This window comes from Nyctereutes procyonoides, unplaced genomic scaffold (assembly GCF_905146905.1).
Source record: "Nyctereutes procyonoides isolate TBG_1078 unplaced genomic scaffold, NYPRO_anot_genome, whole genome shotgun sequence".
NCBI classification, from domain to species: domain Eukaryota; kingdom Metazoa; phylum Chordata; class Mammalia; order Carnivora; family Canidae; genus Nyctereutes; species Nyctereutes procyonoides.
The window spans coordinates 65,233,756-65,249,119 of record NW_026575125.1 but is presented as its reverse complement, the minus strand read 5'-3'; the positions used below and the strand labels follow the sequence as shown (position 1 = coordinate 65,249,119).

Genomic DNA, 15,364 nt, shown 5'->3' with positions numbered 1-15,364 from the left:
TTTTTCTTTGATTCTTCTTTGATTCCTTCTACACTTAGTAGCTGACACTGTGTGCCAATTTATTAATTCACAAAAGGGAACATACCTTTCTAGCATTATTTGCGTCTACTAGTTAAAGTACTCATTTCTGAGAATCAAGTAATTCGGGAAATGGAATTACATCGTAAGATTGCTTGATGGGGATGGATAAGGAGATTTAGATGTCTTGAAAGAATATAGTACTTAAGAGCACAGACTTGAGCCAGAGTTCCAATATTAACTCACTATTTACTCAGTATATGACTTTGGAAAAATTACTTAACCCTTCTGTGTTTCAGTTTCTACCTTATGGATACATGTGGACAAAGACTGGAAAGTCAGAGCAAAATGAAAATTGTTAGGGGTCAGTTTATGTATGATTAAAATATTTTCTTTAGCATTGTACCATATTTACAGTGTAAGAGAAAATGAAAAGTAGTTTTTATGTTGCATTTTAGGCATTTTTATTACTGTTTTTTTTTAAATCAAAAATATGTTAAGGGTTTTTAAAAACTTCTTTTAGAGGGAGAGAGTGTGAGGTGTTAGGGTGGGGTGAAGGAGGGAGGGAGGGAAGAAGAGGAGGGAAGAAGAGGGAGAGGGGGAAGAGAGAAAGCGTGAGAGAGAGAGAATTCTCCAGCAAAGTTTTCTTAAATTTTAAATCCAATATAGTTAACATACAGGGTTATATTAGTTTCAGGTGTACAATATAGTGATTCAGAAATTCCATTTTATCACCCAGTGCTCAAAACTACAAGTGCACTCTTTAATCTCTATCACATGTTTAACCCATCCCCCACCTACCTCTCCTCTGGAAAACATCCATTTGTTCTCTATAGTTAAAGTGTCTGTTTCTTGGTTTGTCTTTTATTTTCTCTTTGCTCATTTTTTCTTAAATTCCACAAATGAGTGAAATCATGGTTTCCCTTTCTCAATATCCTTGCCAATACCGGTTCCTTGTCTTGTTGATTTTAGCCATTTTGACTGGTATGAGGTTAATACCACATTGTACTTTTTGTATTTTTGATTTGCATTTCCCTGATAATAAGTGATGGTGAGCATCTTTTCATGTATCTGTTGGCCATCCTGTATCTTTGTAGAAATGTCTGTTTATGTCTTCTGCCCATTTTCTAATTAGATTATCTGGTTCTTTTGGGTGTTGAGTTTTATAAGTTCTTTATGTATTTTGGATACTAACTCTTACTGGATGTGTCATTTGTAAATATCTTCTCCCATTCCATAGGTTGCCTTTTAGTTTTGTTGATTGTTTCCTTCACTGTACAGAAGCTTTTTATTTTGATGTACTATCAATAGTTTATTTTTGCCTTGATTCCCCTTGCCACAGGACCTATAGAAAAAAACTTGCTACAGCTGATGTCAAAGAAGTTATTGCCTGTGGTCTCCTAGGATTTTTATGGTTTCAGGTCTTACATTTAGGTTTTTCATCCATCTTGAATTTACTTGTGTGTATGTATCATGACAAAAGTGGTCCAGTTTCATTCTTTTCCATGTTGCTGTCCAGTTTAACCAACACCATTTGTTGAAGAGATGGTCTTTTACCTTTGGGTATTCTTTCCTGCTTTGTCAAAGATTAGGTGACCACATATAAAGGTGTAGGTTCATTTCTGTGTTTTCTGTTGTGTTCCATTGATCTATGTATCTATTTTTGTGCCAGTACCATACTGTTTGACTGCTATAGCTTTGTAATAGAACTTGAAGTCCAGAATTGTGATGCCTCCAGTGTTGTTTTTCTTTTTAAGGTTGCTTTGGCTATTTGAGGTTTTGTATAGTTCGATACAAATTTTAGGATTGTTCTAGCTCTGAAAAATGTTGGTGGTATTTTTTAAAGATTTTATTTATTTATTTGAGAGAGAGAGAGAGAGAGAGAGAGAGAGAGAGAGAGAGAGAGAGAGACAGCACAGGCAGGGGCAAGGGGCAGAGAGGGGGAGAAACAGACTCCCTGATGAGCAGGGAGCCCATGCAGGGCTTGATCCCAGGGCATTGGGATCATGACCTGAGCCAAAGGCAGAAGCTCAACCAGCTAAGCCACCCAGGTGCCCCGCTGGTGGTATTTTGATAGAAATTGCATTAAATGTGAAGATTGCTTTGGATAGTATAGATGTTTAATAGTATTTGTTCTTCCAGTCCATGCACATGGAATGTCTTTTCTTTGTGTCGTCTTGAATTTCTTTCATCAGTGTCTTACGGTTTTCAGAGTATAGGTCTTTAACCTTTTGGGTTAAGTTTATTTCTAAAGATATCTTTTTGATTTTTGATGCAATTGTAAATGGAATTGTTTTCTTAATTTCTCTTCATTATATGTATAGGTATGTATAGAATACATATGTTCTATACATATGTATAGAATACATATGTGTATGTATAGAAGTGTAGCAGATTTCTATACATTGAATTTATATTCTGACTTTACTGAATTTATCAGTTCTAGCAGATTTTTGGTGGAGTCCTGAGGGTCTTATATATACGGTATCATATCATATGCAAATAGTTTTACTTCTTTCTTACCCATTTGGATACCTTTTTATTTCTTTTTGTTGTCTGAGTGGTGTTGCTAGGACTTGCAGTTCTGTGTTGAATGCAAGTGGTCAGAGTGGATATCCTTGTTTTTTCCTAAGGGAAAAGCTTTCAGTTTTTCCCCAATAAGGCTGATGTTAGCTGTGAGTTTTTCATATATGACCTTTACTATGTTGAGATGTTACCTCTAGACCTACTTTGTTGAGGGTTTTTTATCATGAATGAATGTTGTACTTTGTCAAATGCTTTTTCTGCATCTGTTGACATAATATGGTTTTTATTTCTCTTATTGATGTGATGTATCATGTTTATTTGCAGATACTGAACCACACTGGCACCCCAGGAATAAATTTCACTTGATCTTTGAGTAATAATTTTTTAATCTACTGTTGGATTTGGTTTAGTAATATGTTGAAGATTTTTGCATATATGTTTATCAGAGATATTGGCCTGTATTTTTCTTTTTAAAACATCACTCCATAATTTTTGTTTTTATTTGGTTTTGGTATCAGGGTAACGTTGGCCTTGTAGAATGAATTTGGAAGTTTTCCTTCCTTTTCTATATTTTGGAATAGTTTAAAAAGAATAGATACTAACTCTTCTTTACATGTTTAGTAGGACTTGCTTGTGAAGCCATCTGGTCCTGGACTTTAGATTAGGAGTTTTTTGATTACTGACTCAGTTTCTTTCCTGGTTATTGGTTTGTTCAAATTTTCTATTTCTTCCTGTTTCAGTATTGGTAGTTTATATATTTCTAGAAGTTTTATCTATTTCTTCCACAATGTCTAATTTGTTGACATAGTTTTTCATAGTTTTTTTTATAACTGTATTTCTGTGATATTGTTATTTCTTCTCATTTGTGATTTTATTTGAATCCTTTCTCTTTTTTTCTTAATAAATCTGGCTAGAGGTTTATCAATTTTATTGATTTTCAAAGAACCATCTTTTGGTTTCATTGATCTGTTCCATTTTTTTTAGTTTATCATTTATTTCTACTCTAATCTTTATTATTTCTCTACTCTTGCTGGTTTAGGTTTTGTTTGTTCATTTTCTAGCTGTTTTAGGTGTAAGGCTAAGTTGTTCATAGGAGATTTCTCCAGCTTCTCTGGGTAGGCCTTTACTGCTATAAACTTTCCTCTTAGAACCACTTTTATTGCATCCTAAAAGTTTTGGACTGTTGTGTTTTAATATCCATTCATTTCCATGTACTTTATTTCTTTTTTAATTTCCTGGTTGACCCATTCATTTGTTTAATAGCATGTTGATTATCCCCATGTATTTGTGGTCTTCCCAGATTTTTTTCCTGTAGTTTTCTTCCAGTTTCATAGAATGGCCAGGAAAGATGCATGGTATGACTTTGATCTTGAATTTTGTTGAGACTTGTTTTATGGGCTAATGTGTGATCTATTCTGGAGAATGTTCCATGTGCACTTGAAATGAATGTGAATTCTGTTTTAAGATGACTATTCTAAATATATCTGTTAAGTCCATCTGGTCCAGAGGGAAATGGCATCTGCCAGTTCCTTTGTTTCTGGAGGGTTCCCTCTGTGAATACTGCCTCTACAGGACATGCTGTGAAATGAACAAATAACCTCCTGACTTGTGTGCCCCAGGTGCTTGCTCTTCAAATTGCTCTTTCCATGCTGTTGTCCTTGTGCCCTTTGCCCTGCCTTCTCTCTAGGAGCAGCCCTGATGTAATTCTTAATACAATAAAATTGTAATTTTCATTAGATAAAAGTTTATCCTTCAACTGTTTTAATAAATACAATATAATTACTTTTCAGTAATTAATAAACTGCATAAAATAATAAACAGGATAAAATAATTTTTAATGTTTTCTAAATGATGTATTGTCAATTTTCTCTTAAATATGTGATGACACTACATTTAAAAGTTAAAATGTTTCTATTTTCTGGACTATTGTATGGTTTGAAAGAAGAAATTCAGAAGTCCTCTCAAATGTAGTTTATAAGGCTCATGGTTTGTTTTTAATCTACTTTTTTAAGAAGTGAGTTTCATGATAAGATTTTAAATAAGTTTGCTTCATGATTCCAAGATTGCTCATTCTTGGAATAAGTACATAGTCTCATCTGTTTTAGACTCAGCTTTATAGGTAACACAGTAAATTTCACTTTTCTTCTGTGGCACAGAAATAACATATGTGCTGAACAAAGAAACTTATTTTTTCATCACAGGTTAAATATTATTGTTATGTTTGAAGGGAACTCACCTGGGATATTCTTTGCTATGAAAAGATCATTTTATTTTATTTTTAAAAAATTTATTTATTTATTCATGAGAGACACAGGGAGAGGCAGAGACACAAAGCAGAGGGAGAAGCAGGCTCCATGCAGGGAGACTGACGTGGGACTTGATCCCAGGTCTTCAGGATCACGCCCTGGGCTGAAGGCGGCACTAAACCGCTGAGCCACCCAGGCTGCCCTGAAAAGATCATTTTAGTCATTGAAATTGGTAAAACAAAAATATCAGTGTTAACAGTAAAAATTAATTGTAGTGGAATCTGCTTATTTTACTTCCTGGTATGGAATAAGTTTTCAGCAAATATTTGTATTATTTAGTAAAACTTTCATTAAGACAATTTGAGCTTATACATTTTTCTCCATGTAGGTAAAAACAGAATACTAAATCTCTCCTTTCTAAGAGATTATTTATTTGGTAGTCCCCAGCTTTCATTAGCTGTCCAAAGTTGGTATTAAATTTTATTTTCAAAACTATTTATTATGGAGACTTTCAAACATAAAAAGGAGACTAAAATAAGCCCCATGTACTAATCTCCCAGTTTCAATAATTGTCAATTTATGGGTCATCTTGTTTTCTCTGTACCCTCTGTCTTCTCATTTCACTGTCCAACCCTAAATTATTTTTAAGTAAATTCAAGATATCATGTTCTATGTGTGAATATTTCAATATCTTAAAGTTAAGGCCTCTTTTTAAAACATAACTCCACGCCTTTATGCCTTGTTTGCGTCTTCAGTTTTTCCTAAGGTATTTATCCATTGTGTTTCTTTACTCTAGGGCTCCTTCTAGTTTAATTTTTATTTCTGAAATGATTTTTTTCTTTAATTTCCTCTTGAGTCATTTTTCATTCTTTTCAAATGTTACTATTCTCTTAATCACACTTCTGAGTTTTTCTAATTTTCTGTTAATCTTTCAGTGCTTCTATCATTTTCTTATATTTCCTTCTTTTATTTATTTTTTTAGCTTCTATTACCATAGTTAGGTTATAGTTTTTATCTAATTTGTGAGCATGTCTTTCTGGCATGCATTTATTTCATTGTCTCTTGGGATATTATTTCACTCCTTATTCTGTATTAACTGTACACTAAATAGGATTTAACCAAGATGTTTTTGTGTCACTCACTTTTATGTGAAAATTTTCTTTTTTTTTAATGTGAAATTTTTCTATGTGCTTTTAATGGGGAGTGTGGATCAGGATAGTTTTTCTAGTATCACTGTTCTAGATCTTTCTTTTTTGTTGTTTTTACAAAGTAATAAAAAAATGTAGCCTGAAATCTGTTGGCTGTGTTACACTCTCCCAGTTTTGTATGGAGCTTCTCTTTCCGTTGCCCCTATTTTTCCTGTTCTGATTTTGGATTAGATTCCTAAGTTACGCCTCAGTTCAGGGATTTATCTAGAGGGATTTATCATTGGTTTCCTAAGTTTATAGGGCCCAACTCTACCTCCCACCCTGCTCCCCCTACCACTCTAGCACATCCAGAGATTTCTTCGCACTCATCCATAGGTTGGGGCCTACAAAATTCCTCCCAATTTCAGCTTCTGTTCTCAAATGGCCTGCTAAGTTTCCAGTGAATGCCTAATAACAATTTTGGGGTTCTTTGGCTTTCAGGCCTGTCACAAATTTTTGTCTTGCCTTTATTTTCTTAGTGGACACTTTCTTTTTTTTTAATAAATTAATTTTTATTGGTGTTCAATTTACCAACATACAGAATAACACCCAGTGCTCATCCCGTCAAGTGTCCCCCTCAGTGCCCGTCACCCATTCACCCCCACCTCCCGCCCTCCTCCCCTCCACCACCACTAGTTCATTTCCCAGAGTTAGAAGTCTTTATGTTCTGTCTCCCTTTCTGATATTTCTCACACATTTCTTCTCCCTTCCCTTATATTCCCTTTCACTATTATTCATATTCCCCAAATGAATGAGAACATACACTGTTTGTCCTTCTCCGGTTACTGTGGCGAAGTTCAAAAAGGGTGTTGCCTGAGTTCTCCTCTGGGATTTTGATGGAATCTTGACTCACATTTAGATCTTTCATCCATTTTGAGTTTATCTTTGTGTATGGTGCAAGAGAGTGGTCCAGTTTCATTCTTCTGCATGTGGATGTCCAATTTCCCCAGCACCATTTATTGAAGAGACTGTCTTTCTTCCAGTGGATCGTCTTTCCTCCTTTATCGAATATTAGTTGACCATAAAGTTCAGGGTCCACTTCTGGGTTCTCTATTCTGTTCCATTGATCTATGTGTCTGTTTTTGTGCCAGGACCACACTGTCTTGATGACCACACAGCTTTGTAGTACAACCTGAAATATGGCATTGTGATGCCCCCAGATATGGTTTTCTTTTTTAAAATTCCCCTGGCTGTTCGGGGTCTTTTCTGATTCCACACAAATCTTAAAATAATTTGTTCTAAGTCTCTGAAGAAAGTCCATGGTATTTTGATAGGGATTGCATTATATGTGTAAATTGCCCTGGGTAACATTGACATTTTCACAATATTAATTCTGCCAATCCATGAGCATGGAATATTTTTCCATCTCTTTGTGTCTTCCTCAATTTCTTTCAGAAGTGTTCTATAGTTTTTAGGGTATATTTTGAGAACCATTTGAATGGTAAATGGTTCTCCAACCTTTTATTTTCAGGTTGTAGGTGTCCTTCTGTCTAAAATGAGTCTCTTGTAGACAGCAAATAGATGGGTCCTGCTTTTTTATCCAGTCTGAAACCCTGCGCCTTTTGATGGGGTCATTAAGCCCATTCACGTTCAGAGTTACTATTGACAGATACCAGTTTAGTGTCATCATGATATCTATTTAGTCCTTGTTTTTGTGGATTGTTCCACTGAACTTCTTCTTAAAGGGGAATTTTAAGAGTCCCCCTTAAAATTTCTTGCAGAGCTGGTTTGGAGGTCACATATTCTTTCAGTTCCTGCCTGTCTTGGAAGCTCTTTATCTCTCCTTCCATTTTGAATGAGAGTCTTGCTGGATAGAGTATTCTTGGTTGCATGTTCTTCTCATTTAGGACCCTGAATATATCCTGCCAGCCCTTTCTGGCCTGCCAGGTCTCTGTGGAGAGGTCTGCTGTTACCCTAATATTCCTCCCCATGAAAGTCAGGGACTTCTTGTCTCTTGCTGCTTCAAGGATCTTCTCTTTATCTTTGGAATTTGCAAGCTTCACTATTAAATGTCGAGGTGTTGAACGGTTTTTATTGATTTTAGGGGGGGATCTGTTTCCTGGATCTGAATGCCTGTTTCCCTTCCCAGATTGGGAAAGTTTTGAGCTAGTATTTGTTCAAATACATATTCTGGCCCTCTGTCCCTTTCGGCGCCCTCGGGAACCCCAATTAAACATAGGTTTTTCTTCCTTAGGCTGTCATTTATTTCCCTTAATCTGTCTTCATGGTCCTTTAATTGTTTATCTCTTTTTTCCTCAGTTTCCCTCTTTGCCATTAACTTGTCTTCTATGTCACTCACTCGTTCTTCCACCTCGTTAACCCTCGTGGTTAGGACTTCTAGTTTGGATTGCATCTCATTCAATTGATTTTTAATTTCTGCCTGATTGGATCTAAATTCTGCAGTCATGAAGTCTCGTGAGGCCTTAATGCTTTTTTCTAGAGCCACCAGTAGCTGTAGAATAGTGCTTCTGAATTGGCTTTCTGACATTGAATTGTAATCCAGATTTTGTAACTCTGTGGGAGAGAGGGCTGTTTCTGATTCTTTCTTTTGAGGTGAGGTTTTCCTTCTAGTCATTTTGCTCAGTGCAGAGTGGCCAAAAACAAGTTGTATTGGAACACGGGGGAGTATCACTGGTCCGTCCAGCTGGTCTTCTGGGGGAGGGGCCTGATGTGCTGATTTTCAGGTGTTAGCACTTGGGGGAACTGCTCTGCCCCTGCCTGCTGCAGGGCTCAGTGGGGGTTGTTTACCCCGTGAGGCCCCAGGAGGAACAGCCGCAGTTGCTATGGCAACTCTGGAAGCCTGGATTCAGCCTCTGCAGGAACTATGGGGCTCTCCGTCTGCAGGGCCTGGAGGCTCCGGGACGGGGCCGCTGATGTGCTCAGCTCGGGGCAGGAGCGTCCTCGCTGTCCTGGGCCCTCCCGGCCTCTGCCTGTCCCGGGGGAGGCCGGATCCTGGGCTGTGTCCCGGCGCCCTGTGCTCCGGGGCCTGCGCTGTTGGATTTGCGCTCCCGCCCTGCAGCTCCCTCCCTGGAGCCGCTCCGGAGCCCCTCCGAGCTGCTCCGGTGAGCACTGCAGCCCTTAGGGAGCTCGGCCCACTCTCCTGTGAGCGCAGGTGTCTGTTAGTGTCCCCTGGAGCCCGAGGGCATCCCCGCCCTCCTGGGTCCTTCTCTAACTCCCTGCGAGCCCCTTTCCGCCCGCCCGGGAAGGTTGGTGCAGCTCCTGCTTCTCCGGGACGGGGCTCTCCTGTCCTGGGGACACTCGCCCCGGCCTCAGTCCGGCTCCTCACGGGGCCCCTCCCCCTTGGATGCCTTTTGTTTCTTTATTTCTTTTTCCCCGTCTTCCTACCTTGATAGAAGCGCTAACTCTTCTCACTGTAGCATTCCAGCTGTTCTCTCTTTAAATCTCAGGCCGAATTCGTAGATTTTCAGGATGATTTGAAGGTTATCTAGGTAATTTGGTGGGGACAGGCGATTTGGGGACCCTGCTCTTCCGCCATCTTGCCCCTCCCTCTTAGTGGACACTTTCTGATTACAAGTGGATTTTATAGCTATTGATGATTTGTAATGATCCACTTGTATTTTGGAGTTCATCATATTTTGTCACCTAGTTTTATTATAGATGTTGCCCCTAGGTGTTTGGTTTTGGTATTTTGGTTACGCTGTGTTTATGGGAAACTTGGTGGTGGTGGTGGGGGGGGATTCAACAACTTTGCTGCTAATGTCATCTTCCCAGAACTGTTTTTATTTTTTTAAGTTCAGGAAGAGAGGCCAAATTGTTGATCCACTATTAACATTCACCTTTGAGAACTTGTCACAAACCTTATGGGTCATTTATTTCAAGCCCTTCATTTTATCTATAAGGAAATCTACAAGGAAGCTGAATTGCAAAGAGGTTAAGTGACTTTCCAGTTATTTAGTATAAATCTGAAAACAATCCAGTTTTTTGGATGCTTATTAGTTCAGCAACCTGAATATTAGAACAGTGTTCTTGTTATTTAACACTCAAAGCTCAGACTATATTGAATTTTAAAATGTTAACATAAATTTTGTAAGTTAATATGGGTAATATACATTTGTAAAGTTCTAAAAATTACATAGATATTAACTTTTTTCCCATGAGGAAGAAATTCATAGATACTCTATTATTAGTACACTTATTAATATGTTCAGTATTTTTATGAGTCATAGTGAATTAAAATAATTGTCAATTTAAGAACTGTTTTTATCAGTACTTCTTAATAGTTCCTTGGGCTACTTCACTGGCACTTATTTCTCTTTTTCAGGTAACTACTAAAAAGTAAATATAGAAACTTTTAATTAGAATTTAATAGTAATGAACAAAACTACTTGAACCTAGGTTGAAATTCAATTTCTGTCTAATTTTGTGATGTCATTTATTTGAATGGCTGCTTCATGAGTTAAGCATGTGGTTTTACTTTTGCATTGCTCAGTTTAGTACTTCTGTGCCTAATTTTGTTTGTGCTTTTTTACAATGGTGTAGAACGTCTATACAAAGGGTTAAGTAGTATAGAATGTGGCTCTCTAAAAGCTTGTCATGCTCACAAATTTTTCCTTGCTGGTACAGTAGTTCTATATTTTTTCCTAAAAAAAAAAGTTATTCCTTATAAAAAATATAGTAAAGTTTCTAGTTATATGTAATTTTTCTCCATTCTGGTCTTCACTAGTTATAAATAACACATAAAATAACTTTCAAGGTAGAAAGTGTTCCCTTTTGAAATGTTCTATAAAATAAAGAGTGATTTATGGTTTCATATGATTTGGGCTGAAAGCACTTTGGCTTTGCCTTGTCATCAAAGTTCTGTCAGGGGAATCTATTATTTATTGTTCAATATGCTGGGAGTGGTGTAAGTATTTTATGTTTATCTTATGTTAAGTATAGCATCAGGAAAAATCAATTCCAGACACTAATACAGTTTTAAGAATAGATCATAGAGAACTAACCTAAATAGTATAGTTGTAAATGATGAAGTTCAACATTAAAGATTTGGATTAGAAGGGGATTTTGAAAAATGAATGAATAATGGTTTCATTCCTGTAAAGTATTGTTTTTTTTAAGATTTTTATTTATTCTTGAGAGACACAGAGACATAGGCTGAGGGAGAAGCAGGCTCCCTGCAAAGAGTCTGATATGGGACTCGATTCCAGATCCCGGGATCATGCCCTGGGCCAAAGGCAGATGCTCAACAACTGAGCCACTCAGGTGTCCCCCTATAAAATATATAAGATTCTTGAAAATACTAATTTCATATCTTTTTGGTCCTGATTTTAGCCTAGCTCCTTCATTTGAGAATGAAACATCTCTATCTTATCTGGACAGGTTTTGGAAAATTGTAGAAATCTGGGACTATATGTGCTTGTATGTATGATTATGTAACATTCCATAATCTTCTAATGTATTTTTTCTAGCTGTCAACTTTATACAGAATCTCAATTGAACAGGACATGAAGTAACAAATCTTAATTTCCCCCATTAAAAACTAATGAAATGCTGATTTAATACCTAGTATTTACTTGTGTGGTTTGATAAAAATGACTTGCCAGGAAAAGTTGTTGGTCTTGAATCAGAGTTAAATATTTTTCCTACAATCTTTTGGCAAGGTTATTCGATACGGCCTCACAAATGAATTTAATAATCATATTTAATAATGTGGAACGTTTAAATGATCCTGTTTGAACTTCTTTAGTGAACATAGAGAAAAAACCTGTAATGTACATATAGAAGAGGCTACTGGACTTCTTTTTAAAAAGCTTTTAAGCTTTTAGACCTTTGAAGATAACTTAAGTAAATAGTAGTAAACTAGTGTGTTTTTCCTTTTCCTCCTCTTCGAATAACTAATCTTATTGGAGGAGTTGGAAGAGAAGGGAATAGAACGGGTATTTGTTGAATGTCAGTGATATGCTAGGAAGCACTGTGTGTTTTATATTATTTTGTACCTGTTCCTCCCCTACATTCCTATGAGATACATTATTATTCCCATATTGTAGTTGAAAACATCATGCTTGTGTATTTGTATGCATATATATTTACAGTGTGTTTCCAGTGTAATGCTTTGTGATTTGACCCTGATTTAGGTTTTCTGTTCCTGACTTACATCTGATTTTTCCTTGTGGGAAGGGACTATATAATTCATTGCAAACTTACGCACGTTTTGTATAAAGACCTCATAGGACATTGTGTGAATTTGAGTAATGATTCAGAAGCAGTTCAACTTTTTATGGTGCCAAGTATTAAAAAAAGGTCTCATTTTTAAGTCAGTCAAGGGTTTAAATGCTATTAAAATCGAGCTTATAAATATGAATTTAAGCAGTTATCTTATTTTGCTAAATTATCGATAAGACCAAGAAGTTTAAATATGTTAACTTCTGCTAAACAGTAATTAAGGAAAAAAACCCTGAAACTTAAAACTCCAATTTTATACAAGTTCATCCTTCATGCTGTTACTAGAGTTATTTTTTTCTGAAATACTGATTTCACCATGCTGTTCTGGTTAAAATCCTTTCAGGATTCCCTGTTGCTTACAGGTTCCAAGTTCAGATCCCACAGTCTGGCTCCAAATAAATACCCTTTTTTTGAATATCACCTTTTGGTTCTCCCTTCACCCTTTGCCAGGAATACTCTCTTCCACTTTCCTTTTTTCTTTCACCTTTTCCTTCTACAGTTGCCTTATTACAGATCCTGAAAGATGCAGCTGGTATTATCTGCTCTTTTGAGCTTTCAGTGACTGCTCCACAGAGGGAATGCATCTTTCCATTGTGTTCCTATAATAGTTTTAATTATTATTTTAATCCCTTTAAATTCTTGTTCTTTAGACTCTGAGCTCTTTTGGGCTAGGAATTGTCTTAATCTTATCTTTTTTTTTTCTCACCATCTATCAGTCTGCTTCATCCCTCTTTATCTTCCCTTTCCCTATTTTTTCTTTCTTTTTTCAACAAATATTTATAGAGAATCTACTAAATGCTTCCTTTGTTCAAGGAACTAACTCTGTTTATTGAATGGATGGGAAGAAATACGAGATCTGGGAAGACATTACTATTAGTCTGTTGTTTTAACCTTTTTCAGCATGAAGATAATAGGCTCTTGCCATCTAATGTAGGAACAGCCTATCAATTTCACAAACTAGTGAGGAATGTTTGGATAGAAGTATTAAGGGAAAACACAAATAATAGTTATTTTAGTGTTGTGTATTTGGACTCCAATCATATTCAGCATTGCAATCTGTCCTTGGCTTTGCTCTGTCAGCCAGAGACATGACCTTTGACTGTTGCTTGCAGCCATGGAAAAAACCACATGCATATTTATTTGCCTATCCAGAATAACAGCTAATAGAGCCAAATAGGGGAGTAATTTTGTTATTGCTTGCCATTGGAGTTGGCATCTGGTAAAAGTAGGTGTATGTTTGGAGTAGTATTTAGATGAAAATGTATTGTTTCTAAAATTCTTTACTGAACAATAATAATAGATAGTTTTTATAGAGCAGGTACCCTCTAACAACTTAATGGTCCTATGAGGTAAATGGTAGTATTCCCATTGATGGACAAAGAAACAAAAGCTCAGAGATAGCAAGTGACTTGCCTGAGGATACATAGCTAGTTAAGCAGCAAAATTAAGATTCAAGCTTAGGTCTTTCTGGTTGAGACCATGCCCATTTCCTTATGCTGCTGTCCTTCCCTTGAATCCTCATTCTCAGAATCATCTCCAAGATGGAGTGAATTTACCATGGTAATTGGAATTTGAGATATCAAATTACTGAATTATTTGATCTTTAGCAAGTTATTTAATCTTTCTTACCCCATTTTCTCACATGAATAATGTCTGCCTCCCAGGATTATAATGAGGACTAAATGAGGTAATGTATGTGAAAAGGTATTGTGAACCATAAAGCCCTATGCTAATGTTTGGTGGTATATTATTAATGCTGTCATTATTACATGCTTTAACATATTAATTTTACTTCCCAAATATTTCTTTCCAATTGTCCTTTTAAACTTAGATGTTTGGCAGCTTTTAAAGTACCATAGTGACTGTGTTTCATTAATAAGAAAAGTTATTTCTTTAGGTGTAAAAAATTCAGATAGTCTTAAGGTAAAAGACATTAGAACAATAGAGTTTTAACTGTTTGAAGAACTAGTATGCTTAACTATTTAAAACTTTCTTTCTCCTAGTTCCTTCTACACCACAAATTCTTACTGTGTTTTCTCTTTGAATTATTATCTAAATAAAGGTTGAAAGTTTATGATGGCTTATTTCCAGTAATTGATATTAATGGCTGTCTTCAGTACATTTGGTCAGAACTTTATTTTTCAACCAAACACTGTAAGCCCACTGGAGAACTCTAGTTCTTTTGTGAATGCAGCTGGAACTTGTGTTTTAATGAGGTTTTTAGCTAGATTGTGTCAATTACTTCCATACACATAATGCTTTTTACATAAGGAAGGTAACTGTTCCCTTTTCTTGAAATCCTTGAGTAGTTTAAACCCTTGACAAAAAAAAGGTGCTGTTTCTTTTCTACTACATAAAAATTGAAGAGATTCAGAGTGCTTCATTGTAGTGAGTCAGTGATGGACTACAGAATTGCACTAAACTTCAAAATGTGCTTTGTCTGACTGATATAAATGATTCTTAATAGCTTCTACTGAAATGGTAGATCTTACAATAAAAAGTTATGGAGCAGTCTTGAATGTACAATATAGGGTACCAACTATGGTGAACATCTGAAATGTTTTTGTTATGAAATCATTCTTTGGTGATTTATGATTTTTTTTGTTAGTACTTATAGTAGTAATATATATTTTCCCTTTATGATAACCAACTTTGTGGTATGGCTCAGTTTGGTTCCAAAACATTAATGTTTTTTTCCAAACTGTTATATTAGCCAGAAAGTGAGATAATGCATCTTGTAAATGGCCTCTTTTTTAAAAATAGTATTTTCTTCTTCATTCATGCATTCATTTAGACAACAGTTACATTATTTTCAGTTGTACAACATAGTGATTCAGCTTCTCTATCCATTATGCCATGCTTATCACAAGTTATAGCTATCATCTGTCATCATACAGTGCTATTAAAATATCATTTATAATATTCCTTATAACTGGAAGCCTGTATCTTCCATTCCCTTTCACACATTTTGCCCATGCCTCCACACACCTCCTCTCCCTTCAGGCAACCATCCATTTGTTCTCTGTATTTATAGGGTCTGATTCTGCTTTTTGTTTGTTTATTCATTTGTTTCTTAGATTCTGTATATAAGTGAAATCATGTGGTATTTCTCTTTATCTCACTGATTTCACTTAGCATAATGCTCTCTAGGCTCATCCATGTTATTGCAAATTGTGTGATCTCATCCTTTTTTATGGCTGTGTAATA

At 36.0% G+C, this 15,364-nt stretch overlaps 1 protein-coding gene across 4 annotated transcripts in view; it reads left to right on the top strand.

The window, feature by feature from the left end:
- Positions 1-15,364, top strand: part of CHM (CHM Rab escort protein) — a 274,974-nt gene that overhangs the window by 11,727 nt on the left and 247,883 nt on the right. The window lies entirely within an intron of this gene.